At 39.9% G+C, this 25,717-nt stretch overlaps 1 pseudogene; it reads right to left on the bottom strand.

Moving 5' to 3' along the window:
* Positions 1 to 20,819: 20,819 nt before the first annotated feature.
* Positions 20,820 to 24,196, bottom strand: LOC101287554 (TM2 domain-containing protein 1-like; annotated as a pseudogene).
* Between the last annotated feature and the right edge of the window lie 1,521 nt (positions 24,197 to 25,717).

Below are 25,717 nucleotides of genomic sequence, written 5' to 3'. Positions count from 1 at the left end.
TCACAAGCAATGAAATTGAAAATGAGATTAAATATCTCCCAACAAACAAAAGCCCAGAACCAGATGGATTCACAGGTGAATTCTATCAAACATTTAGAGAAGAGCTAACACTTATCCTTTTCAAACTCTTCAAAAATATAGCAGAGGGAGGATCACTCCCAAACTCATTCTATGAGACCATCATCACCCTGATACCAAAACCAGACGAAGATGTTTCAAAGAAAGAAAACTACAAGCCAATATCACTGATGAACATAGATGCAAAAATCCTCAAAAAATTCTAGCAAACAGAATCCAACAGCATATTAAAAGCATCATACACCATGATCAAATGGGGTTTATCACAGGAATGCGAGGATTCTTCAATATACACAAATCAGTCAATGTGATAAACCATATTAACAAATTAAAGAAGAAAAACGATATGATAAACTCAATAGATGCAGAAAAAGCTTCTGACAAAATTCAACACTCATTTATGATAAAAAATCTCCAGAAAGTGGGCATAGAGGGAACTTACCTCAACATAATAAAGGCCATATATGACAAACCCACAGACAGCATCATTCTCAATGGAGAAAAACTGAAAACATTTCCACTAAGATCAGGAACAAGACAAGGTTGCCCACTCTCACCACTCTTATTCAACATACTTTTGCAAATTTTAGCCATGGCAATCAGAGAAGAAATAAAAGGAATCCAAATCTGAAAAGAAGAAGTAAAACTGTCACTGTTGGCAGATGACATGACACTATATAGAGAATCCTAAAGATGCTACCAGACAACTACTAGAGCTAATCAATGAATTTGGTAAAGTAGCAGGATATAAAATTAATGCACAGAAATCTCTTGCATTTCTATACACTAATGATGAAAAATCTGAAAGAGAAATTAAGGAAACACTCCCCTTTACAATTGCAACAAAAAGAATAAAATACCTAGGAATAAACCTCCCTAAGGAGACAAAAGACCTGTATGCAGATAACTATTAAGACACCGATGAAGGTAATTAAAGATGATACAAACACATGCAGAGATATACCATGTTCTTGGACTGGAAGAATCAACACTGTGAAAATGACTATACTACCCAAAGCAATCTACAGATTCAATGCAATCCCTATCAAACTACCATAGGCATTTTTCACAGAAGTAGAACAAAAGATTTCACAATTTCTAGAGAAACAGAAAAGACCCCGAATAGCCAAAGTAATCTTGAGAAAGAACAATGGAGCTGGAGGAATCAGGCTCCCTGACTTCGGACTATACTACAAAGCTACAGTAATCAAGACAGTATGGTACTGGCACAAAAACAGAAATATAGATCAATGGAACAGGATAGAAGGCCCAGAGATAAACCCACACACATATGGTCACCTTATCTTTGATAAAGGGGGCAAGAATATACCATGGAGAAAAGATAGCCTCTTCAATAACTGATGAGGGTAAAATTGGACAGCTACATGTAAAAGAATGAAATTAGAACACTCCCTAACACCATACACAAAAATAAACTCAAAATGGATTAAAGACCGAAATGTAAGGCCAGACACTATCAAACTCTTAGAGGAAAACATAGGCAGAACACTCTATGACATAAATCACAGCAAAATCCTTCTGCCCCACCTCTTAGAGAAAGGGAAATAAAAACAAAAATAAACAAATGGGACCTAATGAAACTTCAAAGCTTTTGCACAGCAAAGGAAACCATAAAGAAGACAAGAAGACAATCCTCAGAATGGGAGAAAATATTTGCAAACGAAGCAACTGAGAAAGGATTAATCTCCAAAATATACAAGCAGCTCATGCAGCTCAATATTAGAAAAACAAACAACCCAATCCAAAAATGCACAGAAGACCCAAATAGACATTTCTCTAAAGATATGCAGATTGCCAACAAATACATGAAAGGATGCTCAACATCACTCATCATTAGAGACATGCAAATCAAAACTACGATGAGGTATCACGTCGCACCTGTCAGAATGGCCATCATCAAAAAAATCTACAAACAATAAATGCTGGAGAGGGTGTGGAGCAAAGGGAACCCTCTTGCACTGTTGGTGGGAATGTAAATTGATACAGCCACTATGGATAACAGTATGGAGGTTCCTTAAAAAACTAAAAATAGAAGTGCGATATGACCCAGCAATCACACTACTGGGTATATACACTGAGAAAAACATAATCCAAAAAGAGTTATGTACTACAATGTTCATTGCAGCTCTATTTACAGTAAGCAGGACATGGAAGCAACCTAAGTGTCCAGCAACAGATGAATGGATAAAGAAGATATGGCACATATATACAATGCAATATTACTCAGCCACAAGAATAAACAAAACTGAGTTATCTGTAGTGAGGTGGATGGATCTAGAGACTGTCATACAGAGTGAAGTAAGTCAGAACAAGAAAAACAAATACCATATGCTAACACATATATATGGAATCTAAACAAAAACCAGTGGTTCTGAGGAACCTAGGGGCAGGACAGGAATAAAGTCGCAGATGTAGAGAATGGACTTGAGGATACGGGGAGGGGTAAGCATAAGCTGCGACGAAGTGAGAAAGTGGTATGGACATATATATACTACCAAATATAAAATAGATAGCTAGTGAGAAGTAGCCAGATAGCCCAGGGAGATCAGCTCAGTGCTTTGTGTCCACCTAGAAGGGTGGGATAAGGAGGGTGGGAGAGACATGCAAGAGGGAGGATATATGGGGATATATGTTTATGTATAGCTGATTCACTTTGTTATACAGCAGAATCTAACACACCATTTTAAAGCAAGTATAGTCCAATAAAGATGTTTAAAAAAATTAAAAATAAATTAAGACATATGCCATATTTTATACAAACTTGCAATCTAGGATACTAGACAATAATAACCTTGAAAAATCATAATATGATTAAGATTTAAATTATTAGGTATTGGCTAAACCAAGACAAGAGTCCAGGGAAGGTCAACTGAGTATGAAATGGGATTTTAATACTCGTAAATGTGAGTGGGAGTAATTTCTACCTTGTTGGGAAACAGCATGAATACATATCTTAACCAAAGCCACTTAGAAATTTCCGTGGCAAAGCTAGAATTTAAAAAGAACTAATAATCTTACATCTAGCCATTCGACAAGTCCTTTGAGCCGTACTTCCTCTCATTTGAACTAATACTTCATAGGACATTTTTGCTAGAAAAATGAACTCTTACACATAGACTGCCTCAGGTTAGTTCTCTGCTATTAAATCTTTGGAAGGGGAGTGAGCATAAAAGGTTTCTAGGATTGGCAGTGTGAAGTTCTTAAGCTCCATTGTTTTTGAATCTTAGTCTTCTGATACAAGTCTGTCTCTATTTCATCAAAGAGAGTTGTTGGCAGAAAGGAAGAGAATGTGTGATGGGATAAGAGAAATGAGTTCCACGGTGCCCAAATCAGCCATTTTGGGCCTGAAGGTAAAAACACTGTGCAAGAGGATTCTTTCCTGGTACCAAGAATGGAGAAACTTTGTGAGAAGTGAAGTCTTCTGGGGTTCAGAGGCCTCAAAGCAGCACCAGCAGCCTCCATTTGCCACCTCTAAGGAGTTACAGAAAGTGCAAAGAACTATTTAGTTCTAGAGACAGGACTTGAACATCAGAGGACTCAGAAATATCTGAGCAATGGTGGCAGTAAGAACCTCTTGAAGAGAGGTGGATCCATGCATATGACAAATTGCTATCTTGGTACCAGAGCCAATCAGAGCAAACTAAAAAGGGAGCCACAAATCCAACGTCTTTCCTTTCCAGAGAAAAAACTCAGGCCCAGTGAGGTAGGGCTGGGGGGCTGGGAGGCTGGGTGGTGGGGCGGGGTGGGGGTGGATTACTCCAAACCATACAATTACTCATATTAGCTAATATTAATTAAATACTCTCCTGAGAAATTTAGATCCCTAGCCTCACTTAACTTTCAAAACAATCACACGTACTAGGTAGTATAATTACAGAGAGGTAGAATAGCAGTTCAAATGGCAACTCCACCACTTTGGGCTATATAACCATAAGTTACTTAGTCAAAATATGCTTAATTTTCTTCTTTAAAATGGAGGTAGTAATATCAGCAATAATAATAATGATAAAAAAATAATATCAGCAAGCCATTTAACACATTAATTCTACCCAATGGAGACACATTCCTAAATGTATGTTAGACACTCACTCTTCTACCCATCTGCCACTTATATTACTCCTTTTCCCATGGAGATGGATTCAATGAGAAGGGAAAAGGAGGGTTTCTCTGCAATACTTCCAACAGGGGGGAAAGGTAGAAAGAGAAAAAGCCTTTCCTGTACCATGCCCAATGCCCTGTTAAATTATCAGTGTCTAGAACCACTCAGAAAAGGTTTTTATGTTGCTGTTGTAATGGGTAAAGTGATGGTAATAATGACACCAAGTTATGGTCTCAAATGAGAGGTGGGCATAGAATTTGGAAGCAGTGAATTAAACAAGGCAGCTCTGTTGTGGGCTCATGAATTCCCATTTACAGGCCTGCCCTCAGGCACCCTCTTGACCCTTTGGCATTCCTTGGAGGACATGGAAATGTCAGCCAGCAGCCTGAGGTCATTATTCCTGACACAGATTTCATTCTATTTCCAATCATCTTAGTGAAGTTTCCAGCTTTACCCCACGTGCATCACATGTCCATCAGCACTATAACATGCATCTGGGTATAAGCCATAGCAAAGAGATTGCAAATAGGTCATATTTAAATTTTTCTTTCCATACTGACAAATGACATGGGACTCCTATGGGTGTACATTTGACACCCTCATGAATACAAAATGAATTTATTATGATTAGTGCTTTCACCTAGAATATGACATTAATTCACAATGATTGATGGGCTACTTAAAATAAAGTAGTAACCTTTTCTTAAGTTGGCTAGGTGACCCCATATCCACTTCATTAGTAATATTCCCTGAACTGTATTTATGTAAATGGGAAAAAAAAGTATCATAAGGCTACTTTATCCCTTATAGTCAAGCACAACTCTCAGTGTAACTACATCTTGCACAAACCAAAATACAATTTTATCTCATTCCAGAGTATCTGACAACGTTTTATTTCCACCATTGGAAAATAAATGCACTTACAACTGAACAAAATGCTCATGAATTATCATTAAGAACATGTAATGATCAAATTTAAATCATATTAAGAAGAGCTATTTACACCCCTTGTGCTGTCAGAAACTACTGCGTAGTTCCATCTTGGATAAATCAATGGTGAGTCTTGCTCACATGATTAGATTGATGTTTTCATTGACGCATGTGTTATATACTTATGAAAAAATAAAACCTCGGTCATTTAATATGGATTCTTAATCATTCCTTTGAACTAAAATATATGAATAAAGGGAAGCCCTGCACCCTATGCTCATGCTGTTGCTTGGTGTTTAGAAACTGCTGAATAAGTAAAGGCAAGAGTTTAAATGGTTAAAAAAAAATACACACAGAAAACCAACTGGGAAGCCACATACTATTGGGTTCTCATTGCTTTTCTACTGGTTCTTTTCAATATGGTACTTCTCACAGCCTAGCTATTCACCTACTTAGAATGTTACAAACATGCATTCCCCTTTCTAGTATGATTTTGATCTAATGAACAAAGTGACGTTTACATGAAAAGTAAAATAAACAAGCCATGACACACTGGAACAAGAACAACGTGATGCACAAGACATCAACAAGGACAAAAAGAACTGCCTTTTTGAATTGTATTCTGCCTAAAAACATAGAGATTCCTATCACAAATAATACAAACACTCTCCGCTTCTAACTTGGGATGTGAACCTGGGTTTTATAACTGAGCTGGAGGTGTGGACTTACGGAAGTTAACAAAAGCAAAATATGCCAGTTAGCACAGACAATTTGGCGGAAAACACATTGTTCTGTAGTGAAGCTCTGTGGACTAGGAGTTGGAAACTTAGCCACTCCATCCACACTATGTCTTTGATGAGTGTGACCTTGAAATATCATTTAAAGTAGTCATGCCTCAGTTTCTTTTCATTTAAATTTATAATATCCATCTGTATCATCCCTCAGAGTTGTGTTGAGGAGCAAATAAGATATTATATGTGGAAATGTTTTTAAAAATACAAAGCATAAAACAAAATCAAACATTACAGAATACCATTTAACCTCTCGTCACTGTGTAACATAGGAATCTAACATACCAGAAGCAACGGTGATTCATCCAAGCAAATATTTATTGAGAGCTTTCTATGTGTACTGAGAGGGATGCAAATATAAAATTGGTCATGACTAGAAGAACCGTGAAGACACATATAAGTAACTGCAGTATATATAAGATAGGTAGTGGTTAGTAGTAGTGATGCGTGAAACATAGATAATTGCCTATAACAGCTCAAACAAGAATCAGAAAGGCTTGTGGAAGGAAGTTCATTAAAGTTAGGCCTTAAAAAATGATAGGATTTGACTTGAGGAAGAGGTGGGGATGTAAGTCTTCTAAGTGGAGAAACAATATGAGAAGAGCCACCAAAACTGGGATTCCCCTAACATAGGGAAACGGCAAGGGGTTCCATTAAGTTCTTATTCAGGATGAGTGAGGGAAATGTTGGGGAAATATTCATTAGTAATAGTTATTGAGCGTTTGCTGTATGCCAAGCACTGTTCAACATGCTAGGAAAAGAGCAGTGACCAAGATAGACCAAAACACTGCCCTGAGGGCTTCCCTGGTGGCGCAGTGGTTGAGAGTCCGCCTGCCAATGCAGGGGACACAGGTTCGTGCCCTGGTCCGGGAAGATCCCACATGCCGTGGAGCGGTTGGGCCCATGAGCCATGGCCGCTGAGCCTGCGCGTCCGGAGCCTGTGCTCCGCAACGGGAGAGGCCACAACAGTGAGAAGCCCGCGTACCGCAAAAAAAAAAAAACCACTGCCCTGAGGGGGTTGACGTTCTAGTGGCTATAAATTTATGCCACAAAATGTCTCTAGCCCATAATCAATTTCCACAACAGCCTCCTCCATGACTATTCTTCTCCTAGTCAAAGTAAACACACATACACAGACACACATTCACTTAAACTCTAAATTTTGGAGTATCACCATTAATGTTGTCCAACATGCAGAATTCTGATTTTGAGGAAACATGGTGTTTCTGAAAATTTGGTGGGGAAAAAATAAGGGAATGGGTCCAAAAGGGGGTGAAGAGAAGGAATTTCCCCAGCGGTTTTCAACACTTGATGTATATTAGAATCACCTGGGGAGCTTTAAAAAAATATCCCATGTCTGGGCACCGACTCCAGAGCAATTAAACCAGACTCTCTGGAGGTTGGATCCAGACATCATTAGTTATTTTTAAAGTTTCTCTCAGGTAATTCAAATATGCAGGCAGATAAGAAACCATTGAAGTAATCAATACTCTGAAGGGCTGTCTCACTTCTTTTTTTCTTTTTTTTTTTGCTTTACTTTACAGTTCAGGTAAGTGGATATATAACTCGCATAACACCCTAAATCTTTTATTATAATCTAGTCAGGAAGTCACAGCATTTGGAGATGGAAAAGGTATCAGATTTTAGGACAGTTGAGAGAAAGCCTGAGAAAGTCAAATTGACAGTCATAAGGAGAATTATTTGGAGGTGGCATTGAAGTTAAGTGGGGAGAAGTTGAGATGCAAATATGATTTCCTAGATTTGAGTCTTGGCTTCACAGCTGACTTTGTGATTTTCTCATCTATTTGAACTTTGATTTTCCAAACATAAAACTGAAAAATATAAAATCTCTACCTCTCACCTTCGGTCTCTATTGAGAATCAAGGTAGAAAGTGTCATGAAGGTGTACTGTAAACTAAAAAACCAAATTTGAGGGATTATGTCCTAACAGCTGAAGCAACATCAGTAAAAATATTTAGTCCTATGAAAAATGTCTTTACTATGCATTTAGACATGGCAAGTAAAACCAACCCTATCAGATGTATGCTTACCAATTAAAGTTATTTTCTTTCTACACAAGATACTTACATATTTTACTAGTCCAGATCCCTCTACAGAAGCCCTACTGGAAAGCCTTATTAATGATGGCAGGAAACAAAAACTAACCAGCTGTTAACAATCCAGATCAGATGATGTTAATGTAGTTTGAAACCAAATAAAGTGGAGGAGGAAAGGAAACATGGGGATGAGAGAAAGCCTTAACAGTTCATGAAGAAAGTAGTAAATCTCACTGACAGAAGATAAACTTCTTGGGCACCAAGGCAATGAAAATGGTGTTGATCTATGTGTCCACAGATGTGGCTCCAGGGTGTAATCTGTTCAGCTGCTCAATATCAGGACAGCCACATGGGCACCACCTCAGGGAAGATAAATAGGAAACCTCTTAGAGAGAGAAACACAATTGCTCCTGCTAGTTCTTACATGGAAAACCTGCTGATTGTCACTGTTGGACAAAGCAAGTGCTACTGAAATATTCTGAGACATAGAGAGTAAAAGACCCGGCCACAAATCCAAGAGGTGATGGGATGCAGAGAGACATAAAGTTTTGCTTGTATCAATTTACTCAAGTTGGATAAGGCCATCCCACTGAATTTCATTAGGTAGTGCATGGAGCAAGTTTAGAAGGCAAAGAATAATTGGGAACTCTGTATTATATAACACGTGAAACACTGTTATGTGTAATATATATAAGCTACCCTTCAAGGTCAGGGAAGATCAGAGATATGCAAGTATGAGAGAGAAAAAAATGGGTTGGCATCTCAACCAGTGGATCAATATCCCACTCCACTTGAACCAATGGAAATCAATCCAACCTTTGCGTAAAAGGCCAGTTCTTTTAATGTGCTTTATTACATCCCTGGATTGACACTAGCAGGCAGGAGGGAGGGACGAAATAAAACCATCTTACGAAGAGAATGTGGAAGAAAACTTGTTTTAAAAATAATCACTTTGGCCGTCTCAGAGTTTTCAGTCAAGCAATATGCTAAATTCAAGAAACAACCTGAACGTTTCAGAGCAAACCCATGCCTTTGTTTTAATTAAAGCCAACATGTTGTTATTCATTATGTGCATATTTAGTCAGCAATTATGACATGTAGGCACAATCCTAGGTTCTGTGAGGAAGAAAAAGGAGAATCAGATACAGAATCAACCTTCAAAGAGCTTACAGTGTACTAAGAGAGATGACACCACATAAAAAACAGCAATGTACAGTAGAAAATACATGCCCTAAAATAAAAAGGACCATAGACAGTGAAGAGAGAGAGTGAGATTCCATCTGAAAAGATTGATCAAGGAAGGCTAAAATCGCTTTTATTTTCTTGTCACTTTTATGACAATGTAAAATTGATTCTTTCTCTTTAAAATCTCCTTGAATATCTCTCAGTGGAATAAATAAACCTTAGGTTCATTCTTAAGAGACTTGTTTTTGCCTCTAGTTTCAACAGGAGCCCAAGATCTAAAGGTCTAGAGGCGAAAGATCTAGAATGGTGTCCAACCTCTGAGAGCAGTTCCAGGTCATTTCTGACCTTGTTCATACTTAACTAGGGATTTATTACCAAGGGTCCACACAAGGGCTACCCACTTTAATGGGTACCTTGACATGATATGCAAAAATGCTGTGTGTAGATGCCTTTGTGTTTTTTCATAGCTTTCATCAAACTGTTTCAAGCCAGGAGCTACTTTGAGGCATTCCTCAGACCTGGAGTGCAGAATCAGATCAGCCCCAGGAAGAACGCGAGCCAAGTGAGCTCCGCAAGACCTAGATCAAAATGGGACCAGGTCCTGGGGAGACATGGTTTCTCTCGACAAAGATAAAATACTTTTTTCTTGCCTTAGTATTGAGAAGATGTCCTTGGTCAGGCTTGTGCTTTCCCGTTTTCTCTGAAAGAATGTATGTTTTGAAACAGTAATACCGTTCTCAGGTCATATAATATGTATGTGCTGAAATGGTAATATTGTCTTCAGATGACATGACATTCAGATATACTACTGGTTCTAAATCAAAATGGTGAAAGCCATTGAATTTGAGAACATAATCTTAGTTTTTATCTAACAATGTTGGCAACCATTTACCAGTGGATTTTTTTAGAGTTCTATAAAGTGGGTGTTGATGGTACCCAAAGCAAACATTAATAATCTTCACTGGAACAGAATGAATGGGAAGGAAGGAAGCTAAAATCTTTGTTTGATATAATTGCAGTTTAACGTGCTTTATTACATCCCCGGATTGACGTGCAAAAGGCATAAGAAACCAGTCAATTTCAGTGAACAAACAACCAAATACCTAAAACCAGCTATTTACATTGTATGTAGTTAATCACTGCTTGCCTGAATTTTTCAAGTTCTAACCAGCTGTTTTGGCATTTTATAGACACAGTCTGAATAATTCCATCTATATTCCATCAGTCCTAAATTAACGTGACAAGTGTTTGCGTTTAGTAACATTTTCTAAAGTTGATAACTGTGTAAACAATTAGATGGTTCGCCCTCGCTTCCTAAAATACAGACATTTCCCAAGTAGACTGTCCTGAGAATAGCAGTTTCTTCATTTCCAAAGGGCATTACAGAGACCATAGAACTAAACTGGCCACCTCTTTTTTTATTTCCAGGACCCACTTTTCAATATATCACTTAAGTGATACATAAATTTATTTTAAATGGCTTACCTCCATTTAGGTGCCTATCAAAAGAAATGGAAATGTCTGTTCTACCGTTATCAAAAACTTCCTGATAGCAATATTTTTATTTAATTGAAAAGAGAGAGAGAAAAAAATCGAATCATGTCACAGACAGGTGGAAGGACACCGCAGGCAGGACTGTGTTTTCCAATGGCATCCAGGAAGATAATGAGTCCATGTCTATGGAAATTGATTCATTAATATTTCATTGAGGCAGCTTCAGAGCAATTCAAGAACTAGCTACCAGGAATTCAATCAGTAAATTCAATGAATTGTTGAGCTTAAAATAGCTGGGGGGGGGGGGGCCAAGATATACATATATTTGGCATGTGTGCATATTTATACATACTGATGTGACACGTATATGCACATGAATACAGGAATACATATTAAAACACAGCACATGTAAGAGACTGTCATTTCTAGGCTTAAACTCTGTCTCACCTGCTTATATTCTTTACTTAAGAAGAATTTCCAAATAAAACAAAAATCACTAGATTTAATATCATTCTCCTGCTCAGTACTTGATTGGAAAGCAAGTTAAGAAAAATGTTAGCCGCAACTTGTTCACTGGTAATCACATATTTATCAATAGAGCCCCTTCAATCAACTGACAACACAGCAAGATGGCTCCCGAGAACCCATGCTGAGGCTGGAAAAAAACGGGGATCAACCATTTCATGGAGGAAGGGCTAATGGTTTGGGGCAGAGCAGCCAATTTACCACGTGATGTACACATTGAGAAGGGCCAGTTAGGGAAATACATTCAAATTATCACGTCGGCTAAGTAATTGGTCTTTGGGTGTCCCTGAACACCAACCTACGAATAATTTTATTTTCATTTTGGATCAATGTCTTCTAGCCCTTGTCTAACTAACCTGTATTGATGTCTTTTTAATTAAACCGTGCGTGATATGCTCTCTCGGCAGTGGGGCATACTGAGTGTACATGCTAGGAATTCCAGATAAGGTAATTATGCTATTTGTCACTGTCATGATTAATGTGTGACAGCTGTTATGACAGCTGTGCCACTGTTTTGTCACAATACTCTGTTCATCCATAACAAAATTAGCTGTCGCACTCAAAGGTACACACTTGCTGCTATTTCTTTCTGAAGTCAACAATGAGAAAATCGAGAGGGAATATTACATGAACTCTGTGACAAACAAGAAAAACGACATCTTTATTTTTTTTCTTTAAATGATGATATAACCTGCCTGCATTGAAAATGCAGATAGCTCACCTCTAGCAAACAAGCTGTCACAAGGAGCCAATCCGCCACTAATCTAGCTAACAAGGTCTCAGTATGTGAGGGGTTTGCTTCATAATTTGAATCTGCCTTGTCAGGCAAGCCTTTTAGATGTTACCCAAATTAGCATTGGCTGGAACTGTTACTGCCTGTCAAGGTGGGAAACTGCAAATGCAGAGTGATAATAGGAAGTGGGAGACTGACTCACCCTTTCCTTTGGGCGTCAGTCAAGTGGAGCAAAATAGGCGGCTCTGCCTCCATCTCCCTCAAGACAGTCGTCCCTCCCTCCCTCCCTCCCAAGCCCTGCACCCTTAACTGGGAAAGATGCTTTCAGGAGCTGTCTCCAAACAGAGATGTAAATTGTCAGATGAAGGCAGTTATTAATGTTAACCAATATTGTTTCTTACAGAGCCCTAAGACTGGACTATAAAACCACAGAAGACACTGATGTGAAGAGACAGATGGCTACAATAATAGCGTTGTTATTCTATAGCTTTGGGTGAAGTGGATACTGCATATGTTCCATAAATTTAAAAGAAAAAAAGCTCACGGAGATGTCTATTCATAATGTAAAAGAAACACTGTGACATCAGACATGCTGAGTGCAAAAGAAAGAAAATATGTTGGATATGCATAACTAAGTGAACATGATATTTTCTCTCTTAAAAATTAAAGGGAGAGCAGCTGTGGCTATTATTTTTCAATAAATGATTAGTTTGATGTACTGATAATATATTTAAATTTGCCAATAACTTAACCAGCAAATATAATATACACTTTTAACAAGGAGACTGTTTAAATCAGGCCCATCTGCACTGTCTCTCTTAGGCCTCTTCAAAAACAGCCCTGGAACACTGAATTATTTCAAACAATTACAATGATTACAAAGGAACTGTTACCACCTGCTGCTGACTCTTGGCAGTCATCAGTCAATGAAGGATTTAATTAGAATATTTATCAAGGATGACCAAAACTCCTTTTGATTTGTCCCTGATTTCTTCATGTGGGAAAAGTAAATTCTTTGAAATTCAAACAATGAAAAGATGCTAAGGATTTCGGGAGTGAGAGTCCCCATGGCATATCCATCCCAGGGAGACCCTGCTGTTCATGGATTTATAAAGAACTGACTTCTCTGCAAATAAACTGGAGACCAGATTACAGATTAGGAGGACCTGAGCTCATCTCCTCCTACAAGCACACCCAAATCACAGCTAACGACTGAACAACCACGGGTAAAAAAGACGGGAATCTACTGAAAAACATATTCTACATCCAATGGCATAAAGAAAAAATCACGAGATGGTAGGAGCTCATGATACAGTCAAATCCCATACCGCCCAGGTGGGCAACCCACAAACTGGAGAACAATTATATGGCAGAAGTTCTCCCACAGGAGTGAGAGGGACCTCCAAGCCCCACAGCAGGCTCCCCAGCCCAGGGCTTCAGCACTGGCAGGAGGAGCCCCCAGAGCATTTGGCTTTGAAGGCCAGCGGGGCTTGACTGCAGGAGCTGCACAGGAATGGGGGAAACAGAGAGGAGGGCACACAGAAGGCCCCTGTGCACCGGGTCCCAGGGCAAAAGCAGTGACTCCACAGGAGCCTGGGCCAGACCTACCTGCTGGTCTTGGAGGGTCTCCTGGAGAGGTGAGGGGGCGGGGGCGACTGTGGCTCTCTCTGGGGTCACAAAAGCTGGTGGCGGAAGCAGGGACCTGCATCAATTCTGGCTGGAGGCAGAGACAGGTATTTTGGGTCTCTGGCACCGAGACCTGCCCCACTCAACAGCCTGTAACTGGGACGCCTCAGGCCAAACAGCCAACAGAACAGGAACACAGCTCCACCCCTCAGCAGACAGGCAGCCTGAAGACTTCCGGAGTCCACAGCCATCTTTAGATACGCCCCGTGACTTGGCCCTGCCCATCAGAGGGCCAAGACCCAGCTCCACCCACCAATGAGCAGGCATCAGCGCCTCCCACTAGGAAGCCTTCACAGACCTCCAGACCAGCCTCACCCACCAGGGGGCAAATACCAGAACGAATGAAACTATGACCCTGCAGCCTGCAGAACTGACACAGGTCAGAACCTACCCTGGGACCAACTGGTCCCTGGGCCTTGGGTGGTGAGAGGGGTGTGTACTGCTGGGACACATAGGACATCCCCTACAGAGGGCCACTTCTCCAAGGTCGAGAAATGTCTAAGCTATTACATACATAAAAATACAAATAGAAATTTAAACAAAATGAGAGGGCAAGGGAATGTTACAAAGGAACAAGATAAAACCCCAGAAAAACAACTAAATGAAGTGGAGATGGCCAATCTACCTAAGAAAGAGTTCAGAGTAATGATCATAAAGATAATCCAAGAGCTCAGGAGAAGAATGGATGCACAGAGCGAGAAGTTACCAGAAGTTCTTAGCAAAGAATTAGAAAAAGATGCTAAAAAATCTGGGAGCATGCGTAAATAGATTTCAAATCAACAACTAGGCTTTAATTCAATTGCTCTGGTTGGTTTTCTGTGAGACAGGCATGTGAACCTTTGATGATTCCTTTCACTTTCACTTTCTACCTCAGAGGAAACAAAAACATTTGTTACCTTACATTATTACCAAGCATATAGCACTTAGCTACTAGATCACACAGGGGTTTTGGATGAAGGAAGTGATAGTCCCTTCCAGGTGATAAGTGTTCATGTATTTATAGAGAGCACCTGTGTTAACTTCATTTCCATTCACCCTGAGAACTCCCTGTTGAAAACTACCCATCTTCAAGATCCACTTCCAATGCCATCTCTTTCACGAAGCCTTACATGAAATTTTGTCCCCATGTGCTCTTGCCCCTCCTTTTCTTGGAACTTCCATAGCACTTGCTGCTTGTTTATTTTTAGTCACCAACTGTATTTGATTTGGGAAATGATTATTTGTGTGCTTTTCTTACCCATGGGCTCCAAAGAGAGCAGGAAACACTTCTGATGAATCTTTTAATTTCTCACAGAATCTAGGATACTATCTCACACATGGTAGGCCCTTTTGTTCATATTTATGAAGTAAATCAATTATTGCATAACAGGGGACTTTCAAGATGGTGGAGGAGTAAGACGTAGAGATCACCTTCCTTCCCACAAATACATCAAAAATACATCTACACGTGGAACAACTCCTATAGAACACCTACTGAATGCTGGCAGAAGACCTCAGACTTCCCAAAAGGCAAGAAACTCCCCACGTACCTGGATAGAGCAAAAGAAAAAAGGAAAAACAGAGACCAAAGAATAGGGATGGGACCTGCACCTCTGGGAGGGAGCTGTGAAGGAGGAAAAGTTTCCATACACTAGAAGCCCCTTCACTGGCAGAGACGGTGGGTGGTGGTGGGGAAGCTTCGGAGCCACAGAGGAGAGCACAGCAACAGGGGTGCAGAGGGCAAAGCGGAGAGATTCCTGCACACAGGACCGGTGCCGACCAGCACTCACCAGCCTGAGAGGCTTGTCTGCTCACCGGGGCAGGTGGGCGCTGGGAGCTGAGTCTTGGGCTATAGAGGTCAGATCCCAGGGAGAGGACTAGGGTTCGCTGCGTGAACACAGCCTGAAGGGGGCTAGTGTGCCACAGCTAGCCGGGAGGGAGTCCAGGAAAAAGTCTGGACCTGCCTAAGAGGCAAGAGACCATTGTTTCTGGGTGTGTGAGGGGAAGGGATTCAGAGCACTGCCTAAAGGAGCTCCAGAGACGGGCACGAGCCACGGCTATCTGCGCGGACACCAGAGACGGGCATGAGATGCTAAGGCTGCTGCTGCAGCCACCAAGAAACCTGTGTGTAAGCACAGGTCACTATCCACACACCCCCTTCTGGGGAGCCTGTGTAGCCCGCCACTGCCAGGGTCCCGGGATCCAGGGACAACTACCCCGGATGAACGCACGGGGCGCCTCAGGCTGGTGCAACGTCACGCTGGCCTCTGCCGCCGCAGGCTCGCCCTACTTTCTGTACCCCTCCCTCCCCCCGGCCTGAGTGAGCCACAGCCCCCAACACACCTGCTCCTTTAACCCCTTCCTGTTTGAGCGAAGAACAGATGCCCTCAGGCGACCTACACACAGAGGCGGGGCCAAATCCAAAGCTGAACCCCAGGAGCTGTGAGAACAAAGAAGGGAAAGGGAAATCTCTCCCAGCAGCCTCAGGAGCAGAGGATTAAAGCTCCACAATCAACTTGATGTACCCTGCATCTGTGGAATATATGAATAGACAACGAATCATCCCAAAATTGAGGAGGTGGACTTTGGGAGCAACTGTAGACTTGGGGTTTGCTTTCTGCATCTAATTTGTTTCTGGTTTTATGTTTATCTTAGTTTAGTATTTAGAGCTTATTGCCATTGGTAGACTTGTTTATTGATTTGGTTGCTCTCTTCCTTTTTTTTTAATATATATATTTTTTCCTTTTTCTCTTTTTGTGAGTATGTATGTGTATGCTTCTTTGTGTGAATTTTCTGTATAGATTTGCTTTTACCCTTTGTCCTAGGGTTCTGTGTGTGTGTGTAGTTTTTAGCGCCTATTATCAATGGTGGATTTGTTTTTTGGTTTGGTTGTTCTTTATTATTATTATTTATAATAATTTAAAAAAATTATACTTTAATAGCTTTATTTTATTTTATTTATTTTTTCTTTCTCTCCTTTTTTTTCCTCCCTTTTCTTCTGTGCCGAGTGGCTGACAGGGTCTTGGTGCTTAGGCCAGGTGTCAGGCCTGAGCTTCTGAGGTGGGAGAGCCGAGTTCAGGGCATTGGTCCACCAGAGACCTTCCAGCCCCACGTAATATCAAACGGCAAAAGCTCTCACAGAGATCTCCATCTCAACGCTAAGACCCATCTCCACTCAACCACCAGCAAGCTACAGTGCTGGACACCCTATGCCAAACAACTAGCAAGACAGGAACAAAATCCCAACCATTAGCAGAGAAGCTGCCTAAAATCATAATAAGTTCACAGACACCCCAAAAAACACCACCAGACATGGTCCTGCCCACTAGAAAGACAAGATCCAGCCTCATCCACCAGAACACAGGCACCAGTCCCCTCCACCAGGAAGCCTACACAACCCACTGAACAAACCTTAGTCACTGGGGGCAGACAACAAAAACAATGGGAAATACAAACCTGCAGCCTGCGAAAAGGAGACCCCAAACACAGTAAGTTAAGCAAAATGAGAAGACAGAGAAACACACAGCAGATGAAGGAGCAAGGTAAAACCCCACCACACCGAACAAATGAAGAGGAAATAAGCAGTCTACTTGAAAAAGAATTCAGAGTAATGATAGTAAAGATGATCCAGAATCATCAGTGGAACAGTATAAAAAGCCCAGAGATAAACCCACACACATATGGTCACCTTATCTTTGATAAAGGAGGCAAGAATATACAAGGGAGAAAAGACAGCCTCTTCAATAAGTGGTGCTGGGAAAACTGGACAGCTACATGTAAAAGAATGAAATTAGAACACTCCCTAACACCATACACAAAAATAAACTCAAAATGGATTAAAGACCTAAATGTAAGGCCAGACACTATCAAACTCTTAGAGGAAAACATAGGCAGAACACTCTATGACATAAATCACAGCAAGATCCTTTTTGACCCACCTCCTAGAGAAATGGAAATAGAAACAAAAATAAACAAATGGGACCTAATGAAACGTAAAAGCTTTTGCACAGGAAACTATAAACAAGACGAAAATACAACCCTCAGTGGGAGAAAGTATTTGCAAACGAAGCAACTGACAAAGGATTAATCTCCAAAATATACAAGCAGCTCATGTAGCTCAATATCAAAAGAACAACCCAATCCAAAAATGGGCAGAAGACCTAAACAGACATTTCTCCAAAGAAGATATACAGATTGCCAACAAACACATGAAAGGATGCTCAACATCACTAATCATTAGAGAAATGCAAATCAAAACTACAGTGAGGTATCACCTGGCACCAGTCAGAATGGCCATCACCAGAAAATCTAGAAACAATAAATGCTGGAGAAGGTGTGGAGAAAAGAGAACTTGTACTGTTGATGGGAATGTAAACTGATACAGCCACTATGGAGAACAGTATGGAGGTTCCTTAAAAAACTAAAAATAGAACTACCATACGACCCAGCAATCCTACTACTGGGCATATACACTGAGAAAACCATATGTCAAAAAGAGTCTTGTACCACAATGTTCATTGCAGCACTATTTACAATAGCCAGGTCATGGAAGCAACCTAAGTGTCCACTGACAGATGAATGGATCAAGAAGATGTAGCACATATATACAATGGAATATCACTCAGCCATAAAAGGCAACGAAATTGAGTTATTTGCAGTGAGGTGGATGGACCTAGACACTGTCATTCAGAGTGAAGTAAGTCAGAAAGAGAAAACAAATACCATATGCTAACACATATATATGCAATCTAAAAAAAAAATAATGGTTCTGAAGAACCTAGGGGCAGAACAGGAATAAAGAGGCAGACATAGAGAATGGACTTGAGGACACAGGGAGGGGGAAGGGTAAGCTGGGACAAAGTGAGGGAGTAGCATTGACATATATACACTACCAAATATAAAATAGATAGCTAGTGGGAAGCAGCTGCATAGCACAGGGAGATTAGCTCAGTGCTTTGTGTCCCCCTAGAGGGGTGGGATAGGGAGGGTGGGAGGGAGACGCAAGAGGGAGGGGATATGGAGATATATGTATACATATAGCTGAATCACTTTGTTATACAGCAGAAACTAACACCATTGTAAAGCAATTATACTCCAATAAAGATGTTTAAAAAAATAAAGTCATTCCCATATCATTCATAATTATGACTTTATAGTTGGGATAAATCAATAGCACCTTAAAAATAAACATTAAAATAAATTGTTAAGTCAGTTAAAGAATTATTGCATAACTGAATGCTGAAGAGGGTGTTTGTGTATTGTAGTATCTGTATTCAAGTGATATTAAAGAATGTAGGAGCTATTTAATGTGTGTAATCTTTTTTTTTTGTGGTACGCGGGCCTGTCACTGTTGTGGCCTCTCCCGTTGTGGAGCACAGGCTCCGACGCACAGGCTCAGCGGCCATGGCTCAGCGGCCCAGCCGCTCTGCGGCATGTGGGATCTTCCCGGACCGGGGCACGAACCCGTGTCCCTTGCATCGGCAGGCGGACTCTCAACCACTGCGCCACCAGGGAAGCCCATAATGTGTGTAACTTTTTATAAGTGAACATGAAATATTTAAACAGACAAAACTCCCATGTAATACCAAACAGACCAATTTTAACATCAACTGCTATACCCAGGAGTGATGTCAGATTAATGGGACACCTGAAATAACCATCATAAAAAGCTCCTAATTAAAAGGGGTGTTCCAGCTGTACAGATAACTTGATCTTTTCTAATGCCAGGGAGGTCTAGAAAACAGCTCTCTATGTAGCTGAAAAGGCATCCATACATTCATAGGTAGTAACAAACAGGACACAGTTTTTGCAGGAGTTTTGTGGGAGGCAGTTTTTACAGAAGGCAATTACGCTGGAGGATAATTGCACTTCCAGTGTTCCACAGGTCTGTGAAATTAGCAATCAAGAATAGAAATAGCTAGAACAATAGAAATAGAGTAGATGGGTTGTGTGGAGCAATGGCAAGCTAAAACTTAGAACTCTTCAATTAGGAGATAAACTCTAGCACCAGGAACCTAAAACACCAGGCCGAGATGGGGGATGGGGTGGGGTGAGATGTAGGAAGGCCCAAAGATGATGCATAATTAGCAACAGGTAGGAAGAAGAGGACCCAACTCAAAATCGGTCTGATTCTAGACAGAATTCTCCCTAGTTAGGGAGAATTAGTAAGTGCCAACACCCAACAGAGTTTTACTTGAACTTAATCTTTAATTTTGTTCGTTTCAGTTAACTGTTTAGTAATCTGAACATTTTATCTCATTGTGAGGGCTCCATTTCTTTAGAGGCATAATTGAACCATTATTATTTAAAGGCATAATGACTGATATTAGTAATGGAGAGGAGGCACCAAATCAGTAAACTGAACTGATGGCTTCTGGGACCTTGACAGTGTGGTATCACATTAGCTACTGTATAATGCCTTTTCCTCTTACATATAGTAGCCCTTACACTTGTGTCCAGAGAATTAATCTGATGGGTTCCTCACTGATCCAAAGACAGAAGAGGATTTTTGACTGGCACCCTTTTCCTCAGGTTCCAGTTCTAAGTTACAGATAGGACACCTCCATGATCAGTTAATCTAATGAAACAGTGGAAAACTTTGCTAACTCTACCAAAACTCACATACCACTAATTTACCCTCATCCTCAACAAGAAAAGATGATTCACAAACCATTATCCTATGAAAGCCTTTTTATAAAGCTTTGCTAAGATCAGATTGTATCTTGGTAACAGTACAGAATCAGTTAAAATTGTGGGGCAAAGACTAAAAATAAGACTAAAAGGCTAAACTGAATAGGCGACTCTGTTGCCTGTCTTGGGGTATGCTGCCATTTCATCCCTCAAATAATGAAATTGTTCTTGAAAGCCACTCTTTTAATACATAACGTGCTGACCTTTTTAACACTTCTAATAAAGCCTCCAGTTCTGGGGACCTTGTTTCCACTTGATAATGAGAGTGTTCTCTTCTTACCCTCAGAGGATACATTCGGTCCACCACCTAGCCCAGTAGTTCTCAGACTTCCCTGCATTTTGGAATAATCTAGGGAGCTTTAAAAAATACTGATGTGTAGATCCCACCTCCAGATTTTTTTTTTTGAATAAGTCATACTTTTTATTTTTCAGAAGTGAAAAAGACAAGTGGCAATTTGCCTTTGGAAAAGACATTAATATCAGAGTAATAAGCTACCTATCTCATAGAGACAGTAGCTGAACAAAGACTCTATTATCATATAAATCTCAAAGAAAGTTCTATTAAATACATCTCATATGTTTTTAACTAAAACAGCAAAACAAAAACATCAGCAACAACAAAAAATTAAATAGAATCCATAAAGTGGTATGTGAAGAAGGAAAAAGGGAAGTCTGGAAATCTACATACTGAGAGCTCTCTATTAAAATCAAGGAGGCCCAAATCTGTTTCTTTTAAACAATATTCATGGATATAACTGCGTTTTTCTAAATGTCTCATTGATAATACTCATAAGTCTGGTTCCATAATAATCTATAATGTAACTACTTCTATCTGAAGGTCCGACAATCTGAACTGAAATAAGAATGAAATCAATTAGGCTCCCAATTCCACAAAATCCTACAGTGCAAAACTTCAACAAACCCAAGGCAGGGTATCCAAGGTAAAATCTATCTGCTCCCAACCATCCAACAAAAAAGAGACAATGCAACCGCCACCTTGTATGAATAGCCATTTACATTTTGGCAAGATATGGGCTTGAGAAAACCAATTTTGTTTCCAGTAAAATGTGTTTCATTGCCACCAAAATCCTTACAAGTCATGTTAGGTGCTGGAAAACATGGAACATGAGCTGTGTAGTTTGTACAGTTCACTGGTTCTTGTGTAGCATCATTTATTTTTGGATCCTTACAAATATATTGTCCCACTTTGAGGTTCTCGCGCGTGTCTCCTCGCCGCTACTGTGGCAGCTCCCCAAGGTCCCATGGTTACTGATGCAAACCACAGAACACCCAGGAGCCCAGCGGCAGCAGTCTCAGAAGCAACCGGCCCAGAGGGCCAAGCAGCCGCCATGCCGGGCACCGGCGTGTCCCCTATAACTCACCTCCAGATATTCTGATTTGATTGGTCGGCTATGCAGACTGGGCACTGGGATTCCTAGAAGTTCCATAGGGAATTCTAACTTACAGCCAAGGTCGAAAACCATTCCTAAAGCTGAATGCCTCTTTACCATTCGTGTTCATACAAACCATTTGAAGATTTTGTTAAAATACAGATTTTGATTCAGTGAGGTTGGGGTGGAGCCTGATACTCTGCATTTCCAACAAGCTTCTAGGTGATGCTGATACTCCTGATCTACAGACGACACTTGAATAGCAGGGATCTGGATTATTCTCACTCCCACAAAAAAATGTCTACGTTGTTGCCAGCATCTGCGATTCATGGTGATGACTAAATGGAATGTTTATGGTCATAGTCAAACATTCTTTTCAAATTATACCCCAACTGCATCTGAGCGCCCATAGTTATGGGCATGATTAAAGGACAGGAAGTGGGGGGGAGAGTACCTTAACAATAAAGATTTGTAGATTTGCACTTATATTCATGTTCCCCTCATCAGAAATGGTTTGCTTTCATAATGAGTTATTTCTTTTTTGAATTCAGTTAGAAACACAGATTCTTTCCCCACACGTATGCAGGACACTATGACACATTTATCATGATTTTATTTGACTCGCAAGTCAAATAAAATTTTAACAATACTGTTAAAATTTTCAGTATTGTTCAAAATTTAACAATACTGTTAATGTTTTCAGTATTATGTGACCGTTTTATTGTATTACAAAGCAGAAAATTAACCTGATAGTGTATCGGTATGGATTTTTGGGACAATCCCATCTGAGAGGCAGGTTCCTTCAAATAAGTACTATCTGGAAATAAGATATTCTTCCTTTGATCACCATATTTCTCTAAAATATTTGAAGTCTATATGCCTTAAATATAAAGCTGGCAATGCAACTAAACTTTCAAAAAATGCCCATTGATAAATTTTGGCATGGCCATGGCCCTGTTGAAATTTCAGAATTAAGTGAATTTCAAAGAGATGAGATTTTAATCGATATAAGTTTTGTAAATTTTTTTTTTTTTTTTTTTTGCATAAGGAGGATGAGGAAATGTGCTCATCTGGTCACCACTTCACAGAAGAATAAAAAGAAATGTCTTCCATCTTTTCATACAACCCCTATATTAGCATTACCCTTCCTCTAGAGCCCCATGGGCCAAATCTGGTTCACTGCCTGCTTTTGTACCACCCACAAGCTAAAAATGGCTTTTGCATTTTTAAATGGTGGGAAAAAAAATCAAAAGAAAAATAATATTTCATGATGTGAAAGTTATATAAAATTTAAATTTCAGTGTCCATAAATGAAGTTTTATTGGGACATAGCCATGCTTATTTGTTTATGTGTTGTCCAAGGCTGTTTTGTACTACAATAGCAGAGTTGAATATTTGGGACAGAGACCATGTGACCCACTAAGTCTAAAGTATTTTTTTATCTGGCTCTTTACAGAAAAAGTTTGTTGATTCCTGCTCCAGAGATATACTCACTTTTCTTCATTCTTACTTGAAATTGAAGACGTGCTTTGTTTTGCAGATTATATCGGGTTTGCAAATGTTGATGCTTTATAGCTGTGTGCCCATGCACGTGTGTGTGCACATGTAAACACACTCACACACACACACACACACACACACACACACACTCTAATTTTGTCTCCTTTAATTCTGCCTTCTCACTTCTGCTCTGATAACCAGGAAGTCTGAGCAGCATCTGCTTCAGAACCAACTCTATTTGCTTTTCCTGGCCACAAGAATGGAGTTCTTTAAGAAGGGAACCAAAGCTTGAAAGCAAAGAGAATCACCTTATCCTATTTCATGCTGCCTATTCTGGCCCAGCTCCTAGAAGCTGGGGTCTCTAACATATGCTACAACTTTTCTCCCAGGCTTCTGTGTGGAGAGCATTCCAAAAGGGAACAGACCTTTCTCTTGTTGCAATTTTCTATCAAGAAGCCTTGTGGCCAGAAAATAGAAGAGAAAACGTTAAAATCTCTGAGCACAAATGAGAGAGTTGGGATAATCTGTCAAGTCTACAGAAAGGATTTTCGTGTTTGTTTTTTTTTTAAGTTAAATAAAAAGCAGCCAGATTATTAGCCTTGATAAAGAACAAGAATTTCTATTTTCCTTTCCTCTAGGAAATGGGAGTATAAAAATAACCTCTGGACATGCATAAAGGAAGAGGGGAGAGAAAAAAGAAAGGGAAGAAATGCCTCAAGCTTTCCTGTTATTTGTAAGAGTTTGTAGGTGGAGATATACTGATGATAACATATATGTTAAAGGTGCTGAGTTTCAAAAGGGACATTCACTTCTTTTGCAGAGATACTCTGGAACTATGATTGAATGACTCAGGAGAGAAAGACATAAAGGTGCCAAAACTCTGGCACCTTCAACAGCAGCATGGAGAGGTGGTAGAAGGAGAGTGAAAACCCAAACTTTAATCTTCAGTTACAAGTTCTATTGCTGTGGACGTGGCCCCTAAACTTTTTGAGTCTCAGTTCCTGAAATTTTTAAAGAAGGATAATAGTGCTTCTCCAACTTCCCTCCAGGGGCTGTACTGAGATTTGAATGTGATAATATATGTTAATTTCATTTTGTTGATTGTAGAGATCTAATCCCTTTTCAGATACTGATTTTATCACCACTTATCCTGTGTCCTGAATTTTATCTCATTGCTCAATCAGTTTCCTTTTAATGCCCACAAAAACAGAACTTTGAAATTCACTCTCTATGTTATAGTAGCAATTTTATTTCCTAGTGTCTACAGAAAATATAAAAAATAAAAAAGACAGACTCAGACTCAAGATTCTCAGGGCAGCTGCTCCTACTGGGCCCCTCTTTCAAGGCAAGGTAGCTGGGGCCTGACTCGACGAATTACTCCACAGGCCACCATGTTCCCAGAGCATGATAGAAATTGTCTTCTGGAAACAAAACAAAACCCATTCTGTAGTTTCTGAAACTCTCCAATTTGAACGTGGCACCTATAGTCTCATTTTCCCACAGGTCTCAAATGAATGGAAATTGGAGTACAATCAAGTAAAAGGAATAATGTACACTCAGAAATACAGGCCTAAAGTAGTCTCATATGTACCACAGGTATCACTCATGGCCATGAACTATAATTATTTCCTCTGGAATCAGTGGTGCTTTATTTCATTTTGTTGTTGTTGTTGTCGCTATTGTTTACATCCAGGTGTAGAAGATCACATAACCACTATCAGGAAAATTAATGTCTTGAAATAACATAACAGCATATGAAAAGAAACCACACAGATCTAGTTGTATTATAATATTATGCATTTTATATAGGTAAATACAGATATCATTACCAATTTGTCATACAAGAAGATGGACTTCTAGAGGTTAAACAGCACTTTAAAATTATATGGCAAGTTTGTACAAATCTGATCCTTTAATTCTGGAATGCTTACATAGTCTTGTTCCCTGAGTGCTTAGTGGAAATATTCATTCATTCAAATACTCACAAAATACATACCAAGCACTTACTATGTATTGGGCCCTGCTTGTTTCTGGGGACTCACTGGGGAGAGTCATGGCCTCTTATATCTAATGGATGTGGACCTTCCACCCTGCATACAATACTACCTCTGACCCTCCTTTGGATCAAAGGTATCCTGGAAAAGATGGAACTCAAGCATGGACTGCACTCTTGGTTCTCTGAGCCCCCTCTCCCTATCATGCCCCACTCTTGGCAAAGATTCCTAGTGCCCCTTGAATACAAGAAGACAAGGAGGCTAAATTCATCATGTTCCAAAGAATAATGTTTGTGTTCTAAATGACCTATTTTACATTATAACTGCATATTTTTAACACCCAGAAAATATATTCCTACTACTGTTACACTTTTAGTGCTACAACAATACTAGATTCTGTCAGAAATGCCTCATGCAAAAGACCTTCATGTTCAATAACAGAGAAATGAGAAAATAAGATATGTTCTCTCAGTACACCACTAGGCAGGCATTAAAGTTTGTAATAACATGAAAAATGCTTGAGGTAATAGTAACTTGCTTCACCAGCCTGGATAAATACAGCCA

The sequence above is a fragment of the Orcinus orca genome, chromosome 6, assembly GCF_937001465.1.
Source record: "Orcinus orca chromosome 6, mOrcOrc1.1, whole genome shotgun sequence".
Lineage (NCBI taxonomy): Eukaryota > Metazoa > Chordata > Mammalia > Artiodactyla > Delphinidae > Orcinus > Orcinus orca.
Note: the sequence above shows the minus strand (reverse complement) of the source record. Positions and strands in the feature narration are given on the sequence as shown.